At 37.2% G+C, this 18203-nt stretch overlaps 1 protein-coding gene across 3 annotated transcripts in view; it reads left to right on the forward strand.

Moving 5' to 3' along the window:
- Positions 1-18203, forward strand: part of SULF2 (sulfatase 2) — a 167197-nt gene that overhangs the window by 15405 nt on the left and 133589 nt on the right. The gene's annotated exons all lie outside the window — the stretch shown is intronic.

An 18203-nucleotide genomic window follows, 5' to 3' on the forward strand; every position in this document is an offset into this window, starting at 1 on the left:
CAGATAGTGTTGGATGAAGTTAATTTCTTTGCAAGAATCCAGCATAATGCCAGTTTTCTTGGTTTCATCCATGAGCAGAGGGTAATATTTACACTTGGATAGTCAGCTATCTGATTTGCAGACAAGATGACCTCTGCCCATCAAGTATCAACATGAATTCCATTAGGAATTGGGACTCAGAACTTCTAGAGTTCTAGGATAGGCTTTCCTTGCCTAAAGTCTTCACTTTTACTATGCTGTAAGGCAGTAATTTGAGCACTGTTTTAAGCCTCATGCTGAACAGCAAGGCTTTTTCCTTCTCTTCCTGTCACTGATACTTTTACTTGGATTTGTTAGGGTGGGTGCAGAGCCAGCAGCAGAACTTGACAGAATTAAGAGTGACAGGTGTCTGATTGTTGCATTTTCTATTATTCAAATGCTTCTAATATAATTACCTCTAGGCCAGATGCTTGGCTATTTCTAGTCCCTGTCATTCCTATTTTGCTTTAAGGCAAGAAATGAGGAGTTCCCTTGCATAGAAAAATCTCCAGCATAGATCTAATGCAACATCCCTATGTTGGATCTACTGCCTCAAATCCTGTTTCATGATTTGCCCCAGATGCACTGGAGTATCTTGGGGAAAGGACAAAAATACTGTGTGTTTTGATGATGCTGTCTGCTTAAAAAGTCCAGTTAATGGGAAGGATGGTATCGGCACCATTTTCAGTTGTAATGTGTCCTCCTGCTATTTTTTGTGTGCTCCCCTCTGCCCCCACTGTTGCTTGGATACTCCTGGGAATCTAGCCTTGGATACTCAGATACTCTTACCCATCTAGCCTGTGGATCACCAGAGATACAGCTGCTCTGCATAATGCAGTACAACTGAGCTAGCTCCAAATGAGATTCCTTGAGTACTGGAAGCAGTGTAGCTATGTTAGTGATCTGAGCAGAGCTCTGCATTTACCTTGTTTGGCAGGCCTTGGTGCTAATGTGGTTAAATTACTTTGAGCTAGTTTGGGTATCTCTAAACTGAGCTATGGTCTGCGGAGACAGGTAGTCTGGATTTTGCAGATTTGCTGCACTCTTGGAATTAGCTCTTATACAGCAGGTTAACGTGGTTTTGTACATTTAATAATCTATTGAAATTTTTGAGAGGAGTTGAAATACCAGTGAAGTTGTATTGATTTCACTGGAAGCAGAGTGCTCTACAAATTGGACCAATTAGGTGTCCAAATAGAATTTCAGAATTAAGCCACCTTCAAATTAGTATCTTTTTTATTTTCTTCTCTCCAACCTACTGGTCTACCAGAGTAATTTTTCTTTTTTTTAATAATGTCTGTGAAGACTTTTGAAGATAACCAAATAAAAAATATAATGTCCGTAGTGTGCTGAAAAAATAAAACACTGTCAGGCTAGAGACTTGAAACTGATTTATTTTTAAATTTGTTTTCTGATAACTAAAGATAAAATAATTCTTTTCTGCCACTGTAACAAAACAGAAAACAATTTTTTGGGGGGTGTATTATGCAGTGTTGCAGTTGTTACCTGTTGACACTGCCTTTTACAGTACAGGAATTTTTGGAACGATGAGTGAGCAGTCAAGCAGAAGCTAAGCTGAAGCAACAACTCTGAATGACATCTCAAAGCAGAAAGAATGTTTTTTTAATAACTTAAGGCATTGCCTGTAGAAAGGGAAAACAAAGGATTTGCAGTCTATTCATAATCTTAATTTCTGGAGGGAGGGTGGGTGTGCACACGCGTGTGTGTGCATGTTAGAGGGTTAAAGTTATTTAGAGAACCCAAAGAGAAAAGATGGCGAAGCTGAAACTTCCAAGGCTTCCAATGTTTTCTGTGACTCCTGTGGTGGATAAACTAGGTTACTCCCTTGCTTTAATTGCATGTGTGAAGAAATTTAATGGAGACTGTGCCTATGTGGCAAGGGAACTTTGTATCAAAAGCAGAGAAATTATTAACACTAAATTTGAGCTCTTGATTTATATATTAGCAGATGCTAAGCTGCTTCATCCTTCATCAGCTAACATGTAATTAGATGCTATTCTGCATTACTAAATAATGCAATATAAGCAGCCCTGTAGAGCAAGATAGTTGGTGCTGAGCACCTGCCATCCATGTGATGTGTTCTGTGATCTTTCTTTATACCAGTTCTAGTCTGGTCCTTTCAGCTGAATTTCAATTAACATTTGTAGTAGGTTTTAAATAGGCCTCTAAGGTACATCTTCCAGCTTACTTTCATCCAAAAAGTGTCCTCTTTGTGTGCTTTGAGATGGCTCTGCAGCATAAGCCAAAGCACAGTAAGTGGTAGCAGCCGAGAAGTTTGTTGTGCATGACATATATATTCAAGTGACTTATTTAAGAATTTCCACTGAAGTAAATCACGGTTTTCGTATATGTTGTTTTGCACTGAAAGCATTCCAGAATAGGTTTTGTTTTCTAAAGGAGCAGTGAAATCAAACCAGAAATACTGACTGCTAGAAGAATGGGATTTTTAAAAGTGAATGCAGTCAAGTGATGATGTCCTCAATGTTGTGAGCAAAACCATTTCAGAAATGTTGTATTAAAAATTAATTATGCTGCCAGTATGGAGATAGTCTGTTTTAATTTCTTTAGCAGCTTTGAGATGACAATAGCTGCTCAAATGTTGAAAGAAAGAATAGCGGAGTAACTTTTTTTCCCTTATTCTGGTGGTGAGGAGCCCTTTCTGCACACATGGTGACATGGTTTAAGTAACAAGAATGCTCAAATGCCCTGGAAAATGTGACCTATGAGGAAAGACTGAAAACTAGTGTTTAGTCTAGGAAGGACAAGGCTGAGGGTAGACATGGGTTTTCAGATGCATCAAATATTATTGTAAAGAGGAAGGTAATCATCTCCTCCTTGTTCATTGGGTACAGGACATGAAATAATGGCCTTAAGTTTCACTAGAGATTAAGGCTAGATAGAGGTTAGAAGAGCTAGATAACGTTAGAAGAGCTTCTTATTTGCAAATATAAAATAGATTTTTGAAAGAGGTTTGAAACCTCTGGAGGTTTAAAGAATGGGTAACAAACAGATGCCAGAATGGTTCAGTGTAGCTAGGTATGCCTGGGAGAGCTAAATGGATTGTACAATTTATTGAGGAAACCCATCTAGATCTAATCAATGATGGGTAATAAAACATAAGTCTGTCTTCTGAAAAAAGTGATCCATGCTTTTAATTCTTTATGTGCAGTGTGCAATAGAAACAGGGTGTGACTAAAATCTTAAAGGCAAACTACAGTCAGGGTTCAGCCTAGCGAACTAAGTGGCTGATTCCTTTTTCTACATCTGACAGGTTCCAAACTAATGGAAAGTGATGTTGATTTAAAATAAACCTAAACCAAGGTCTGAATTTTCCAGCGTGCTGATTATCCTTATAAACATGTTGTCGTGGTTTAACCCCAGCCGGCAACTAAGCACCACACAGCTGCTCGCTCACTCCCCCTGGTGGGATGGCGGAGAGAGTCAGAGGAGTAAAAGTGAGAAAACTCGTGGGTTGAGATAAAGACAGTTTAATAGGGAAAGCAAAATCTGCACGTGCAAGCAAAGCAGAACAAAGGAATTCCTTCACTCCTTCCCATGGGCAGGCAGTTGTTCAGCCATCTCCAGGAAAGCAGGGCTCCATCACTCCATCACGGTGACTTGGGAAGACAAACGCCATTGCTTCCAACGTCCCCCCTTCCTCCTTCTTCCCCCAGCTTTACATGCTGAGCATGACGCCATATGGTGTGGAATATCCCTTTGGTCTGTTGGGGTCAGCTGTCCCAGCTGTGTCCCCTCCCAGCTCCTTGTGCCCCCCGCTACCTACTTGCTGGTGGGGTGGGGTGAGGAGCAGAAAAGGCCTTGACTGTGTGTAAGCACTGCTCAGCAGTAACGAAAACATCCCTGTGTTATCAATGCTGTTTCCAGCACAAATCCAAAACATAGCCCCATACTAGCTACTGTGAAGAAAATTAACTTCTATCCCAGCCAAAACTAGCACACATGTGTTTGTCAGCCATATAAATTTAAGTATCTTGTTGACACGGGTGTCTAGCACATACATCACAAATCCTAAGGAATGCGGAAGTTATGTGGTGTAGTATTAAGTGAATTTCTAGTTATGCTTTTAAATTAAAAAAAAACCAACAAAACCCCAACCTGAAATAAAAGTTGAAAGCTTCACAAGTAAAGACAGTTAAATGGCTTTCAAACCTCAGGTCTATTTTTTTAAAAATATATTTCAGAAGTTGATTAAAAAAATAATCTACTCTGTGGATTTGTCTTGGTGACTCAGTTCATTTGACTGTTGATCACACTTTTAGGTTTTTTTGCTGATGAGAGAGTCTCAGCTAGAATTAGCTAAACCAGTTTGCAGATCAAGGTTTAAAAACACTGAACCACAATATGTCAGTTTCTATACTCTTGATTTCTCCTACTCCCCATCCCTTCCTTATATGCTAGGAGAAAATGATCTGTCTAGTTTTGATTTATTTTGCACAACACAAACTAAGCTTGTTAAGTCCAAGTCAATTATAATGAAATGTTTGAGCATATGTCAGCTTCCCAGAAAATTGTATTGTGTAATCCAGCACTTCACTATTCTGACAAGCTGAAGAAATGTTTCCAGTAGGGGAATCAATCAGAAGAAATGAATCGTCATCTGTGGGGAAAGGAGAAAAAAACAAAGGCAAGAATATTGTCCTCTATGAATTAAACGTAATTTACTTGTGAGTGAGCTCAGGCTGCCTCTAGAAAGGTTATAACCTAGAGTAGCCCATGAAATTGCAAAACAGTGTTCAAGTTCTTTTGTTGTATTCACCTTCTGTATTTGGCTGACACACAGGGAGAGATCAGCAGCTGAGGAAGTAGCTTCCTCTGAACCTTTGATCCCAGATTCTGTAGCTGCTGCTCAATCTTGGCAGGAGTTATATCACTTTCTCTTACAGTAGCCTTAGGAAGAGTAACTGTCAGACTTCTCTTGCTTAAATATATCTTTAGTGTTGCAGCATGTTCTGAAGGAAATAGTCCAAGTTTACTTGTTCCATTATATTATCTCTTGTTGAAGAAAAAAATATTGAACTTTTTCTATATTATCCTCTTTCCTTTGTAAGCATGTGTTCTGTAGAAACCACAGATACAAAAGTTACTGCACTTAAAGTGGAAACCTCTGAATAAGATGTCAGCTGTTCTTTGTGGTAGGAGCCTTAAATAGAGTTCCAAGGTGAAACTCTTTACTGCAGATATGAACTTGTCATTTTATTTCTAAGTAGGATTTGATCACTAGATTACAGTAATCCTATTCTTGGTGCATAAGTTGTGGAAAATATAAGGCTGAGATCAAAATCACAGTCAGTACAATGTAGTTCACTGTGAGTTATTCTGATATGTCAAGGTGTAGACTTCTACTTGAGTAACTTCATTTGCCTTTGCTTCTTTAGAATAGCTTCTCTTGTTACGTAACAATGTCTAAGTAGTTGGTCTCTTTAAATGATAGTAAAAGAAGAGAACTAGCTAGGAAAGTGGCTACTGCAGCATGCTGTGTTCATATTTACGTAGTTGGGGATGGGGGGAACATTATCCATTTCTGCCTTACTAAATAAGGCAATGGTGTTGCATAACTGTTTCAAGACTTTCTATTTTGGGGTGGTTTTATAAACAGTACTATCATGCATATACTGAAGGTGGTGATAACATAATTTGAACAATGGAGTACCTCAATTTGTTTCAACATAAATTGGAAGATAATTTGCATGTAATTTATTGGTCTACTTTAAAAAAGTCCGTTAAGGAATCTCAAAAGTAAAATCAGTACTGGGGACACTGAAGATAAATAACGCTGTGGTCTAATCCAGTATTCTCATTCTCACAGCAAGGCAGTCACAAAGATCTGTCAAGCCCAGTGTTTTATCTCTGGTTGCAGCCAATAATAGGCACTTAAGAAGAACACAAACATAGAAAGGTATGCTATTGAGAAGTCCCTCTGGCTCAGCGAGTTCTACAAGTTGTACTCTGCCTACACTGTTGCAATTAGTAATCCTTGATTGATTTTCTTTGCCTATGAATGTATCTTTTCACTATATTAAACCTGTTTTACCGTTTTAACAATTTTTGAGCATTTGTGTTTGGATTGTGCTTTTCACAAAGACTCCTGAAGCTTTCTTCTGGGTGGTAGTTCGTAGTTCTGAGCTCTTCACTGACTGTGGATCAGTAAGGTGATACGAAGAGAAGGGACCTAACTTTCAGAGAGTTGAGTAACTGTGATTTGAATAAGATTGTTTAGAAAAGCAAAAAGATAGCAGCTGAAAAAGAGAGGAAATTCTTTTAGTCAGAAATGGCAGGTTGAAAGACAACATTTCTGATAAAGGAAGAATCTTAAAGATTCTCTGTGACTTAGTTTGGAAAAAAAAAAAAGAAATACTTGTTAATTTAATACTATATTCCAAGTCCCATGTAAACTTTGTATTCAGAAGAAGCAGCAATTAAAATTGCTTATCTGATGACTTATGAATGTGTTTGGTATATTGTGAAGATGATTTTGTTCAAGTTGGAATACGGTAAGGATTCTTTGACTCTTAGTAGGCAAAGAACTGAAGCAGTTAATAAACTCATTTCCCAGAAAGCCTTTTTGTAAACTTACTTTTACAGGTTGATTTACTACTGTATTATAAAAAGGTGGCTCAGAAACATAATATAATTTAGTTGGCTATAAATTTTAGATATTATTGAACATTCCACATCATCTGTTGGAGCCCGGGGAAGAACAAACTGCAAACAATGGCACTAAAGCATGTGATGTGGAAACCCTATTGTATAGGGTGATGATTTGGTTAGTGGAACTTCTGATGTCTAAATATTATTATGTTTCACATCATCTGCTGTAGATACCCTGTGCTGGAGAAACTGTATATTCACGCGGTCATGAAGCTAGAATGGATAGTACTACAGAACTTAGTTTTGTTAAACACTGATTTTATTGATTTTTTTTTTTTTTAATTAGGATCTTGATGAAAGTTTCAGCAAGAGAACTCCTGAGCCACATTTCTGTAGCTCTGCAAGAAGTGAAGGAAAATGTTAGGTTTACAAGCTCCTAATGCAGGTGCTATATGTCTCTGAATTCTGGGAAAGCTTCATGCTTATAATAAGCTTTAAAAAATTTTACTGTAGATAATTGAAAAAGTCTTGAAGTTCTTGCTTTGTTTTTTTTTTTTTAATTCCATCTTATCCCATTACAAAACCTTAAGACTGACCTACTTTAAAAAAAGTAAATAAACACATTTGGTTTGAAATCCATTATACTTAAGTGCAAAACCAGATAGTGTTATTTTGCTTTTGTTCTTTGAGCTGTTTAGGTACAGATTTTTGAGCTTTTCTACAGTTGTGCAAGGTAGAATTAAGTGATTCATTAGATAATTCTTTTACATCTTGGTTAATTTCTTGCAGGTGGGGCTTTAAGAAAATCACCAAACAGCAATGCAGTCTACATTTGCAAGGATATGCAAGCCTCTCTGACACCAAGTTTGGCTGCTGTCTAATACTGGACTACTGCTTGACAACTTTATTTTTTTGAGCAGTGGTTTGTTAATATATTAGCTGTGCAGACATTTAGTTGTGCAAAACATGATCTCACATCCGTATGCAGGCAGTTTTTTTCTCTAGCAAATTGCACCTTTTGCTTTTTGCCTTCCAGTGTATACATGTTAGTGTTCTATTCATGCCCATACAAAGCGTTAAATAGAGCTTGCCATTTGTGTGTCTCATGAATCGTATATTCATCAGCATGTGTGATACGTTATTAATTTTTAATCCGAGAATTCAACTGTTGTCACTGAAAACATGCATCTTATCCTGTTTTGATATTACCAAGACAGGAAAAAAATACCAAAATCATTTATTACACTTGTTTTTCTTATGAACAGTTTAGATGAAAATCTAATTGCTCTGTTCATAGTTATGAAAGCTTATATACGGGGACATAGGTGGAAAAATAATATTTAAGGAGGAAGATGGGTTACACAGTTGCTTGATTTTAGCATTGTTCTGCCTGTAAGAACCACCTGCCATTAGTTAAAGCTCATGCACTCAGGCCATGAAGTGCACCTTTTGTTTCTCTAGGTGTATTGTAAGCAGTGCCAACTGTAGAAGGAGGAAAGATTGTTCAGATTTTGGGAAGCTTCAGTAGAACATGTCATGGTGTGCTGAACTGTAATAATGTCCCCTGAATTTGTTGAGAGCAAAGTTATAGGAAAAGAAATGCCAAAAATCTACAAAGTGTCTACAAAACTTACAAGAAATTGTGCAGACCCTTTCTAACTGATCTTTAGTTTAGTTTATGCATCTAAGACAATGAGTTAAAGAGAAATAGACATTAGTTTGTTTCATTATGAAGTTATGTGTGGCCACTTGGACTTTTTGTAAGCTGGATCTAGGTTCAGCTTGATTCTGATTCAGTTTAACTTTGTTTCAATTTCTTCCTTTTTCTCAATGTTTACAGTGTAGGCTTTTTTCTTTTTTTAAGCTATTATGTGGCAAAAAAGCAGACTGTATACAATGTTAAATATTCTGTATTTGTGTTTGTTTGCATACTTTCATTCAGATTCATTCAGAATCATTTGAATTGTATGCGTGTGTGTATACACTGTACTTTGTTTCATCAAAATAATGTGAAATTAGTTAAAAGTGGTATGAATCATAATGACAGACTTGGTGGCTTGGTATCCAAGATACGTTAACATGCTGATAAGTTACTTGTTTTCCTGCTGTGAGAACTGGTTGCTGTATTTGATTCTTTAGCTGAATACAAACTAAATTAAATCTGCAGTGACCTATATTGTGCTCTAGCTAATGACCCAGTTAACCTCTGGTTAATTTTCTGTCTCTTGGTGTCCTGGGAACAGGGACATGTTTACTTCAGTTGCCACAAACCTTTAGAAATGTGCCACTGGCATTTATTATTCTAGAGCTGTGTGTTTTAATAGAAATTAGCTAATGGGCCATGGGGGTCTGCAGAAGTTGTGGAATGCCAATGAGGAGTTTTCTTTCATTTTTCCTCCACCCTGATTTACATGACTAAGCTTTTAGCTTTTCTTGGTTTTGTTTTTGTTCCTTGAGTATTGATCTGTCTCCTGTGGAGGAAACAAACTATTTGCTTAACGTGCAGGAGGACATTATTGTTGGCAGCTTCCCAGAGGCTGCCCTCTTCTGCATGCTTTAAATTAAACTAGAACCAGTACAGACATTGGTAGGGAAGTTTGCAACTAATGCAATTTTACTATTGCATGGCTATGTTATGCAAACAAATCTGAATATAACCATAAAATAATAATAATGAAGATCTTGTCTAAGGGCAGATCTGAATACCACTTTTCTCATGCAAATAGCATTCTCTGGCAACTGGGTGGGCTCATCTATGAAGTATGCATTCTTTTTCAGGAAATGAAGTTATACTGATACAACAACTGGCAGAGCAAGGCAGAATGATTATCCACACCCATTCGTAGTAACAGTCCATATTGTCTGTGTCACAGATCTATTAAGTAATGCATAGTCCAAAACAACCTGAACCTTTTCTGACATGTAGAACATCTAGTGCTTACAGGTTGAGGCCTTGAGAAACAGCTGTTCTAGAGCCAATCCTTTCTGCTCTGTCCGTTCCTTGAAGTTTTTACCACAAACTTCCTTTGGAGTTGAAATCCTTCCTTATTATTTGTTTTGCCCAGGGCAGCAACAAGAACAGGTAGAAACAGCTTACTGAGTGCTCAGCCTTATGCTGTGGTATAGCTGCTCTGCAAAGAGCAGATGGAAACAGTTCTACAGCAATCCTGCCTGTGTTGGCCATGTTAACAGATGGGTTTGGAGGGGGAGTGGGGAAGCTTGGGCTGTTTCGCTGTGCTATAGGACACTTGTTCAGACACTTGTTAGTTTTATTTTGGGACTTTTTATGACCTAAGAATCACTGCTTGATGATGGTATGTTAAAAATATGCAATGCTGAGAGGGAGAGGAGAATTTTCTGTGAACAGATACTTGGGAACTTGCTCTGTTCAGCCAGGTGGCTTAGAGCACCACACAAAATAAGCAGTGTCTGTGCTGTGTGTGTGCCTTGGGTATATTCTGCAATTTTGCTAGGGAGCAGTTACCTCTGCCACTGAGGAGAACTGGCAGTCTCTTTTTATCTGTCCTTATTTCCTTGTTACCTGTGAAAAACATTAAATGTGAAAAACATTAAATTAAATTACCTGTGAAAAACATTAAATGTGGAAAAAACATTCCTGAGACGACTGTACAAGCTTTATCACTTGCTGTGAAACCACTGCCACCCAAATAGGACTTTGCATATATTCTACCTGGTGGTTAAACCAATTTCTTCTCTCGTCTAAGAGCCTGGCTATACAGGATCCCCCACACCGTATCCTACTGGGCACTGCAACCCTTCTCCTTATTCTAAGGGCTGGGGGGGAGTTATGGGACTCCCTAGAAGTAACACTGAAGTTTGGTTTGTTGTGTTGTTACAATGTGGCTTTGTACCTGAACTTAAGTGATTAAAAAGTGTCCTGTATTCTCCTGGGTTTTTTGTTTGTTTGTTTATGATGGAGAAAGAAGCAAAATATCAACCTCTGTGTTGCTTTGCTTTTCTTGAAAATTAAGTCTAAACAAAAGGAATTTTAAGTCGCAAGATACTAAATCCCTCCATCTTTACTGACTGGAGCATCTTGAAAATGAAAACTTTTTCTGTCAGTCATCAGAGAGAACAGGGAATTCTATGTACAAAGGGAGTTACAGTGCCCCACAGCTTAGTCCCTAGTCTTTTCTGTTTATGAGCTTATGCTGTCAGGGTCTGTTAGTTTTGGTATTGTTAGAGGTTTAACAGGATTTCAGACTTGGTGGTGGTCTCCATGGGTCCTTTCCCTATTTAACCTCTGAGTATTCCTACTGCTAGAGGAAAAAAGCAACTGTGACTGAGAAGATTGGAATTACACACAGTGTAATTCCCTTTTTCATAAATTTATAAGGGAATTGCTTCTCTTGGTTAGTGGTTGAGAGGAACCAAATCGCAAGCTTTTGTAAGAGAGGGAATATACTTTTCAGATATTTAAAATCCTAAGCTCAATATCTCTTTATTGTCTTCTCTTGTGTTTAAAAAGAAATCAATGAGATAAGTTATTCCTGTGTAGATGTATGTGGTGTTTCTATTAATTTGTACAAATCTGCAATTGGTGCTATTGAGCCAATATAAGAAGAACTTGTTCAGATTGAAGGCCTGAGTTCCTTCAAGTCCAGGTAATATATATATATATTGAGTATATTATACTGTGCTCTGGATAATGTTCTCATGTGGTATGTGTTCGGATTAAGTTTTGTGATTAAAAATAGTTTTGCCCTCTTGTTGAAGGGGGCAATCATGACATCTATCACAAGTAGTTTCTGAATACCTTGCAGTGCAATGAATTGTGATCAGCTTTCGGAGATGAAGGTATGGAAGCATAAGAAGGATGAAGGAAAAAGCTAAAATGTTTCTGAAATAGGATTTCAGAAAGAAAGTTCAGAAATGCTGTTCACTGAATATGACTTTCGTTGCATGTCTATTTGCAAAGAGGGAAAAGATTTTTTTTTTTAAAATACTTTGATCACAAGAGACTTCATATAGCACTTGATGAATAGCATCATAAATAATCTCTCGGAACTGCTTTTGTTTATGGAAAAGAAATTACCTTCCTAATGGTTCTTTATTTTAAATAATTAACTGAACTTTTCAGAGCTTCCACTCTTGTGTTTGATTTCCTTCTTCAGTGCACTTTTACATTGATACCTGCAGGAAACGTAACTGACACTGCCTACAGTGTGGACACTTAAGGAGAATTTAGATACTACCTCTGTTTGTCTCAAAGGACTGAAAATACTTTGCATAAGTATTCTGTAGTATAAGTGTGGTATGAAGAAGCTCATCTCACATATTTGTGCTTGAAAATCGTTCTTTTTGAAGTGTAAACTCTGTAATGGAAAAAAGGTACGTTATTTTGGGGGTAAATTTTTATTTAAAGACAAATGTGTAAAAACCAGAATTGGGTTTTGATCTTGCAAACATGACTGTAAATAGTCTATTAATGACATTCATGAATCTACTTGTTTAGCCTGATGGATATAATTTCAAAAACCTTCCCAAAAGTTAAAATGTAAATTGCCCTATAGCTCTAGGGGTAAGGAATACAGGGTGTTAGTGCTGGCTGTTTATGGATACTGATTCCATTACTATCCCCAAGACTTAAATACATATTTAGTGTATTGAAATTCATCCTGTTACAGTTTGCTTTTCTTTTAAAATAATATACCTAAAAACTCTGAAACAAAATGCCAAGCTTTTAATTTCCATCTGACTTTTTTCTTATCTTTTTGGTGCTCCCTAATTATTGTGAGCAGGACAACAGTTCATTGTCCAAGTAGTTTTCAACACAGAGTGCAGAATTCAAGTAACTTCTGTTAAACCACTGTTCTTCAAGGCAGAATTTAACAAGACATTGTGCCTTCTCCAGGTAGTGCAGATGCTCAAGACGACACTGATTAAGAAAACTTATCTCAAACTACAGTGTTTTCCTAAACCGCGGTGATGCAAAAGCAATACCTTACTCAGAACATTTATAGAAAGAATAAAGCATGACTGTGTCAAATTTTGTCAAATTAGTTTTCATAGTTTCAGCCCTTGAATATATATAGAATAATTTGAATTTTTTTCCCCATCCAGCTGACTTGAAGCCTGCAAATGTCACTTTTCCATAACACCTGACTGTCAGAGTAAAACTCAGCAAATGGAAAAGAAGATACATGGAAAAAAATTCTTGGTTTGGTAGGTGGGGGGAGAGGTAGCCATTAAGTCCATGAGTTTAATACCAGATTTAATCTCTTATTTATGCCATATTCCATTCTTGCACTGGTATTAATTTGGAGTCAAGTGACTTCAGTACAGTTGCACTAGGATACTTCAATATGAAGAGAAAAGGCACTTACTCGTACCTCTTTAGACTATTTCTCTTTGAAGATGTCTTTTTTACCATTCAGGAAAAAAGTTGGCATTTAGGCAGATATACTCTGTTGTATTTGTTGTTGATGCTTCTACCAAGAGTAAGCGTGTTCCTATGTGTCTTTGTGTGGGGTCTTTTGGAGTTTTGTTTATTTCACATTTATTAAAACTCGAGAGGGGTAATGAGGGGAAAAAAACTTTTTTTTTTTTTTAGTTCAAGTCATGAGTCTTGAACCATCTGAATAAGGGTGGACATGCCACGCATCCAGCCACATGGGCTATATAGGAGCTACACTGGCAGGCCTCTGCTGTTGAGCTATGTGGCCTTCTAAAGGGATGTCTAGTAGATCCAGGAGGTGCACTGCTCCCTTGCTGCTGCACAGCGCTGTGGCTTCTTTTGTTCTCAGATGCTGTGTTTCAGATGCAGCTGGTGAATTTTCTGAACAGCATAGGAAAGGAGAGCCTGTGATGTACTATGAATGTGAGGTCTGGGAAGGCTTTGCTTTTAGCTTCATAGCCACTGAGTTGGGATGCTTGACTGAGCCGCAAGTGAATGTATGCGTGTGTTCTGGCCATTTAACCAAGGCATGCTTAGAGGAGGGAGTAGCCTTGTCAGTCTTTCAGTGTTGCTCTAGCTGTCGTCTTTTGTCCAAGGGATCCATAAGTTTCAATGTGATGATATGTGTGTTACGGAAATTTGGAATTCATTATTTTGAATTTACTGTGAAGTGTTATTAAGTGACTGCACAAAGCCTATAAACAATTAAAATGCAAATGCTGATCATTCACTTGGACATTGAACTTCAAGTTTTAACTCTACCTTCTTTATTCTGCATCTTTTTCTAATGTTGGCTGCAAATAGAACTCAAAGAGATTTCCAGAATTTTATTAAAATGTGAAATCAGAAACATTTTTAGACTTGTGGCATTAGGAACTTCCCCAGTGCTTACTTCAGATATGACCTTCCCATGCCTAAGGTATTAGATACACACCGATAGAGAGAAAAGAGCTCCACGTTCAATATAAATGTAAAAAAGCTTTAGACGCTGCTGATTATCTGTTGCTTTGCATGAATAACTACAGCAGCTTGCAAATATATAGGATTTGGCAAAGAGACCAAAATTGCAAATCCTTTGCAATAGCACTACACTCAGATTAAGTTCCTGTGAAATCTTTCCTCAGTCACTAATTTCACACTCTAGGGATGGGACCATGAACAGTTTATATCATATAAATCTTGTTTTAATAACAGCTTCCTTGAGCTTTAAAATGTTTTTAGGAATTGTTGCTTGTTGATAAGGAAATAGTATATAATGCCTTTGTAGTAAATATTGTAGGTTGTTAGATGTTTTATTTTATAATTGTAGCATCCGTGACAATTTAGAAAATGTTGAGAGAGTGAGGCCCAAAACTTATTATTCTAACACTGCAAATTCTATTTACTGTGGCGGTTATGAGTGGGAATAATACTTCAAGTAGCTTATGAACATCTGCTTTATCTTTATTTGGAAAATAAAACTTGGTTTTGCGGTATCATTTTATATGCAACAGGAATGAGTAAAGCAATTTGTGAAAACTTCTACATAAAAATATTATACATCAAAAATTGGTATTTGTCATACGAGCCTTCTTCATCCTTTTGTTTGAAAAGGAGGTTCTCAGTGGTAGGATAGAGCGCCTGCCCCCACACCCAGAAAATTGGTAAGAGCTGTTCTAGCGTAGCTCTCAGCCATACAGGGGAGGGGGAGGAAGCAAACCATTTACCTGGGACGTGAGAGAATGGTAGAACTGAGACAGAAAACTTTCTTCCCCATGTTAAACACTTGGCACATCAACTGGGTATTAGGGGGTATATTTGACACCTCACACCCCTTTTTACCCAACAGCTCTTGCCCTCCTCCCATTCCCCTACCTAGAAGGTCTTGGTTTTATTTTGATATGATTGATTTTGAAGTCAATGTGATGTGAAGTCCGTATGACACAATATGATGAGGCAGGAACAATGCTTCCTGAGAAGCCCCAAAACTGATGCTGTCTGAAACCTGATGTGCTCTATTTGGGTTACTATGCAAAGAACATTGTCAGTCCAACACCGTTCCCATTTACACACTTTGCAGCTGTGTGTGACAGTGCCCCAGTATTTATCTAATGCAGTTAAAATTAGATTTGTTTTACAATCTATAGGTTTTACTAAGTTTAAGTCTTCGGGAAAAAAACAGTATTTTCTTGATTACGAAGTATAAATCTACAATTAAAACTAGTTGGAAAAAATGAAAGAATTATTCCTGGAAAACTGGCTTAGTATTTGTTTTTAGTGAACAGAAGTAATAGATTTCATTCTTCCATCCTAGAAACATAGCAATATATTCTTTGTAAGGCAACAGGATTTTCTTACTGTCAAACATCCAGTTGACCTTGACTTCAGTCAGTGAAAAATCCTGTTCTAGCTTCCTGCTTCACTTGTTACAAAGTGAACAAATATGAGTGTGCAGAAGTTTGTATTTAACATTCTTTATGGGTTGGTTGCTTTATGGACTGGTGGTGTAGCCTTTTACTGGGTTTGAATCTGTGTCTTATCTCCTGCTACTTGGGCTGGAGGTGTAGACGTGAGAAATAAACAGTACTTAAGCTTCTAGTAGTATGTAGCTACTAGGAGAGACTGGTGAGGTTATAGACACCAAACTGGCTCATAATCCATGAGCCATAATCCAGAATAATCTGGACTGTATTTACCATTTCTGAACAATATTTAATTTAGCCCTTAAACTGTGTTTATGGGCTGCTTTCTTCAGCTTTTGTTTTGCCTTTTTATTTTTTACTTTTGTGCTGCTCAGTTATCTTAGAAAAATGTTCTCTCTAAATCAGCTGAAAAATTGGCAGTAGACTTCAACTCTCAGTTCTGTGGGTTGCAGGACTGTGATCTCTTTTCTGATGTGGTGCATGGCTGATAAATTTTAATGTTACTTCTGTTAGCAGATGTTAGATGGGGAAGGATCTTGTAGGGAACTAGATGTTGAAGTAGATGTGCTCTTAATGTTAACGGCTAGGCATAAATGACTTGTCTATGAAACAAATCCTTCTCAGTCTGCCTTAATTTACTTGGATTTTAAATAGAGGGAAAAAGGTGTTTTTTTTTTTTTTATTTGTCTAGTCTCAGCATTTAATGTTAGGAGGTGATGAGATGTCTAATAATGAGGAAATAAATATAGGACTAGACTTTCAGACAATGTACTTCTTGCTGTTTATTACTTTGCTAATAATAGGAATATGTGTGGTTTTGGTGGGGGTCGGGGTTTGGGATTTTTTTGGTTGGTTGGTTGGGTTTTTTTATACCAAGTGTTCCCCATCCCCCCAATATCTAATAACAAATGTGTGGTTTTCATTACATGTTTATTGCTGGGTAGATCACTTTGAATTAAAATACCTTAACTGTATAAAGATTGCATTTTTCTGCATTTCCCTCAAGCATTCATGTTCATTAGAAATATGAAATCTAAGATACTTTCATGGTAAATTTAGAAATGTGCTTTGGCTGTTTGTCTCCTAGTATAGGCTCTACCGACATATATTTGGTTAAAAACAAAGATGAAACAGATCAACAGAGAAATGACAGCATGGAATACAACTTGTTATAAAAGAAGTAAAAATGTCCAAGTTACTTTGTATACTACATATTGCCAGGCAAATGCCTAGCAGAGGGTGCGATTGTGTCCAGTGAATTAGGTTATTCATCATACATGGGGTGCCATTGATGAGTTGTATTGATTTTTATTTATTATTTTTTATCATGTGGTTCTTAAACCTCCTCTTTTTTAAAATTAGTATTGCAGATGCACACTTTATGTATGATAGTGCTGCAGCTTATAGTGTCCAAAATACAAATATGGTTTTAAGACAATTCTTTTTAAATCTGTTACTTTAAATGGACCAAGCACCAACATTTTTATGCAGAGATGAATGCCAATTTAATCTATATATTCTGCAGATGATGTTACCTTCTTTATATCTTGAAATGCAGTAGACATTTTGATTGCTTGATGTGAAATTATGTCTTGCAAAGTTACCATAATTGTGACTGCATTTGTGACAATTATTCATTCATATGTGAGTCTGTGCTGATCACAAAGTTCAAGTGGTGTGCTTGGTTGAAGTATGGCTAGAAAGTTGTTACTCTTCAGCAGTAGCTGTTATTCAGTTTTGTGCTGCCAATGTAGCCCCCAACTAAAAAGCAAGAATGTTTCAATTTTAACATACCTCTTTCAACTAGAGATTTGTTTTCACTTGTTTCAACCAATCAGTCTGTGACAGTTTTGATTCCGCTGTGTGCTTGCGCTATACTCTGAATGGCTCTATAGAAATACAGAGGGTTTCATCTTTCGTAAGAAGCTATGACATGCTGGTTTCTATTTTCAACTAAGTTCTTAAGAGGAACAGTATTTATTTCTTAGTAAAAGCCTGAAGCAAATTCCATCTGTAAATTTGTGATGCCACCTTATAGTAAAGGAAGTTGCAATGACATGTCTGTGCCAGAACTCTGTTCCTTTCAATGCTAATTCTTCACATTTCTCCAGACCTTGCCTAACGTATGTTGTATATGATGAATTATGAGAGTATGAATGAATTATGCTTCAAATTTAAGGTGTGTTTAATTACCTGCATAAAAATGTAAGAGATTGGAGAAGCCTTCTCCTTCAACACCAGATCTCTTCAGAATTCCTTCTGAGCATTCTTGTAATGTTATAGAAATTGTTTGAAAATCAGTGACCATTAATAGTTTTGTTTGGAAATGCACTAGATTCTGCTTTGTGTAGCTTTACATGCACAAAATACTTAGTGCTTGTTGTGTTGTGCTGTACATACCACCACCACCACCACCAACAACAAAAAACTTCCTGTGATTTTTATGGTAAACTGAAATCTTATATGGTACTTTCTGGCTATACTTCTCAGAATAATTTAGGCTAGAAGGGGCCTGTGGAGGTCATTTAGTTGAATTCCTTCCAAGCAGGAGATTACTTCAAAATTAAATTGTAATTTATTGCTCCTGTCTCTTGCTTAAATATGGACTGTCTCCTTCCAAGTGAGGTGCAGCTGAAGTAATATTAAGTCTGACCTGTTAATTCCATCCAGTCAGCCTCTGTTATGAAGATAGGCATCCCTGATGTCTCTTTATCTCTGCTAATGCGGAGTGCAGC

This window comes from Ciconia boyciana, chromosome 14 (assembly GCF_034638445.1).
Source record: "Ciconia boyciana chromosome 14, ASM3463844v1, whole genome shotgun sequence".
Taxonomy (NCBI): domain Eukaryota; kingdom Metazoa; phylum Chordata; class Aves; order Ciconiiformes; family Ciconiidae; genus Ciconia; species Ciconia boyciana.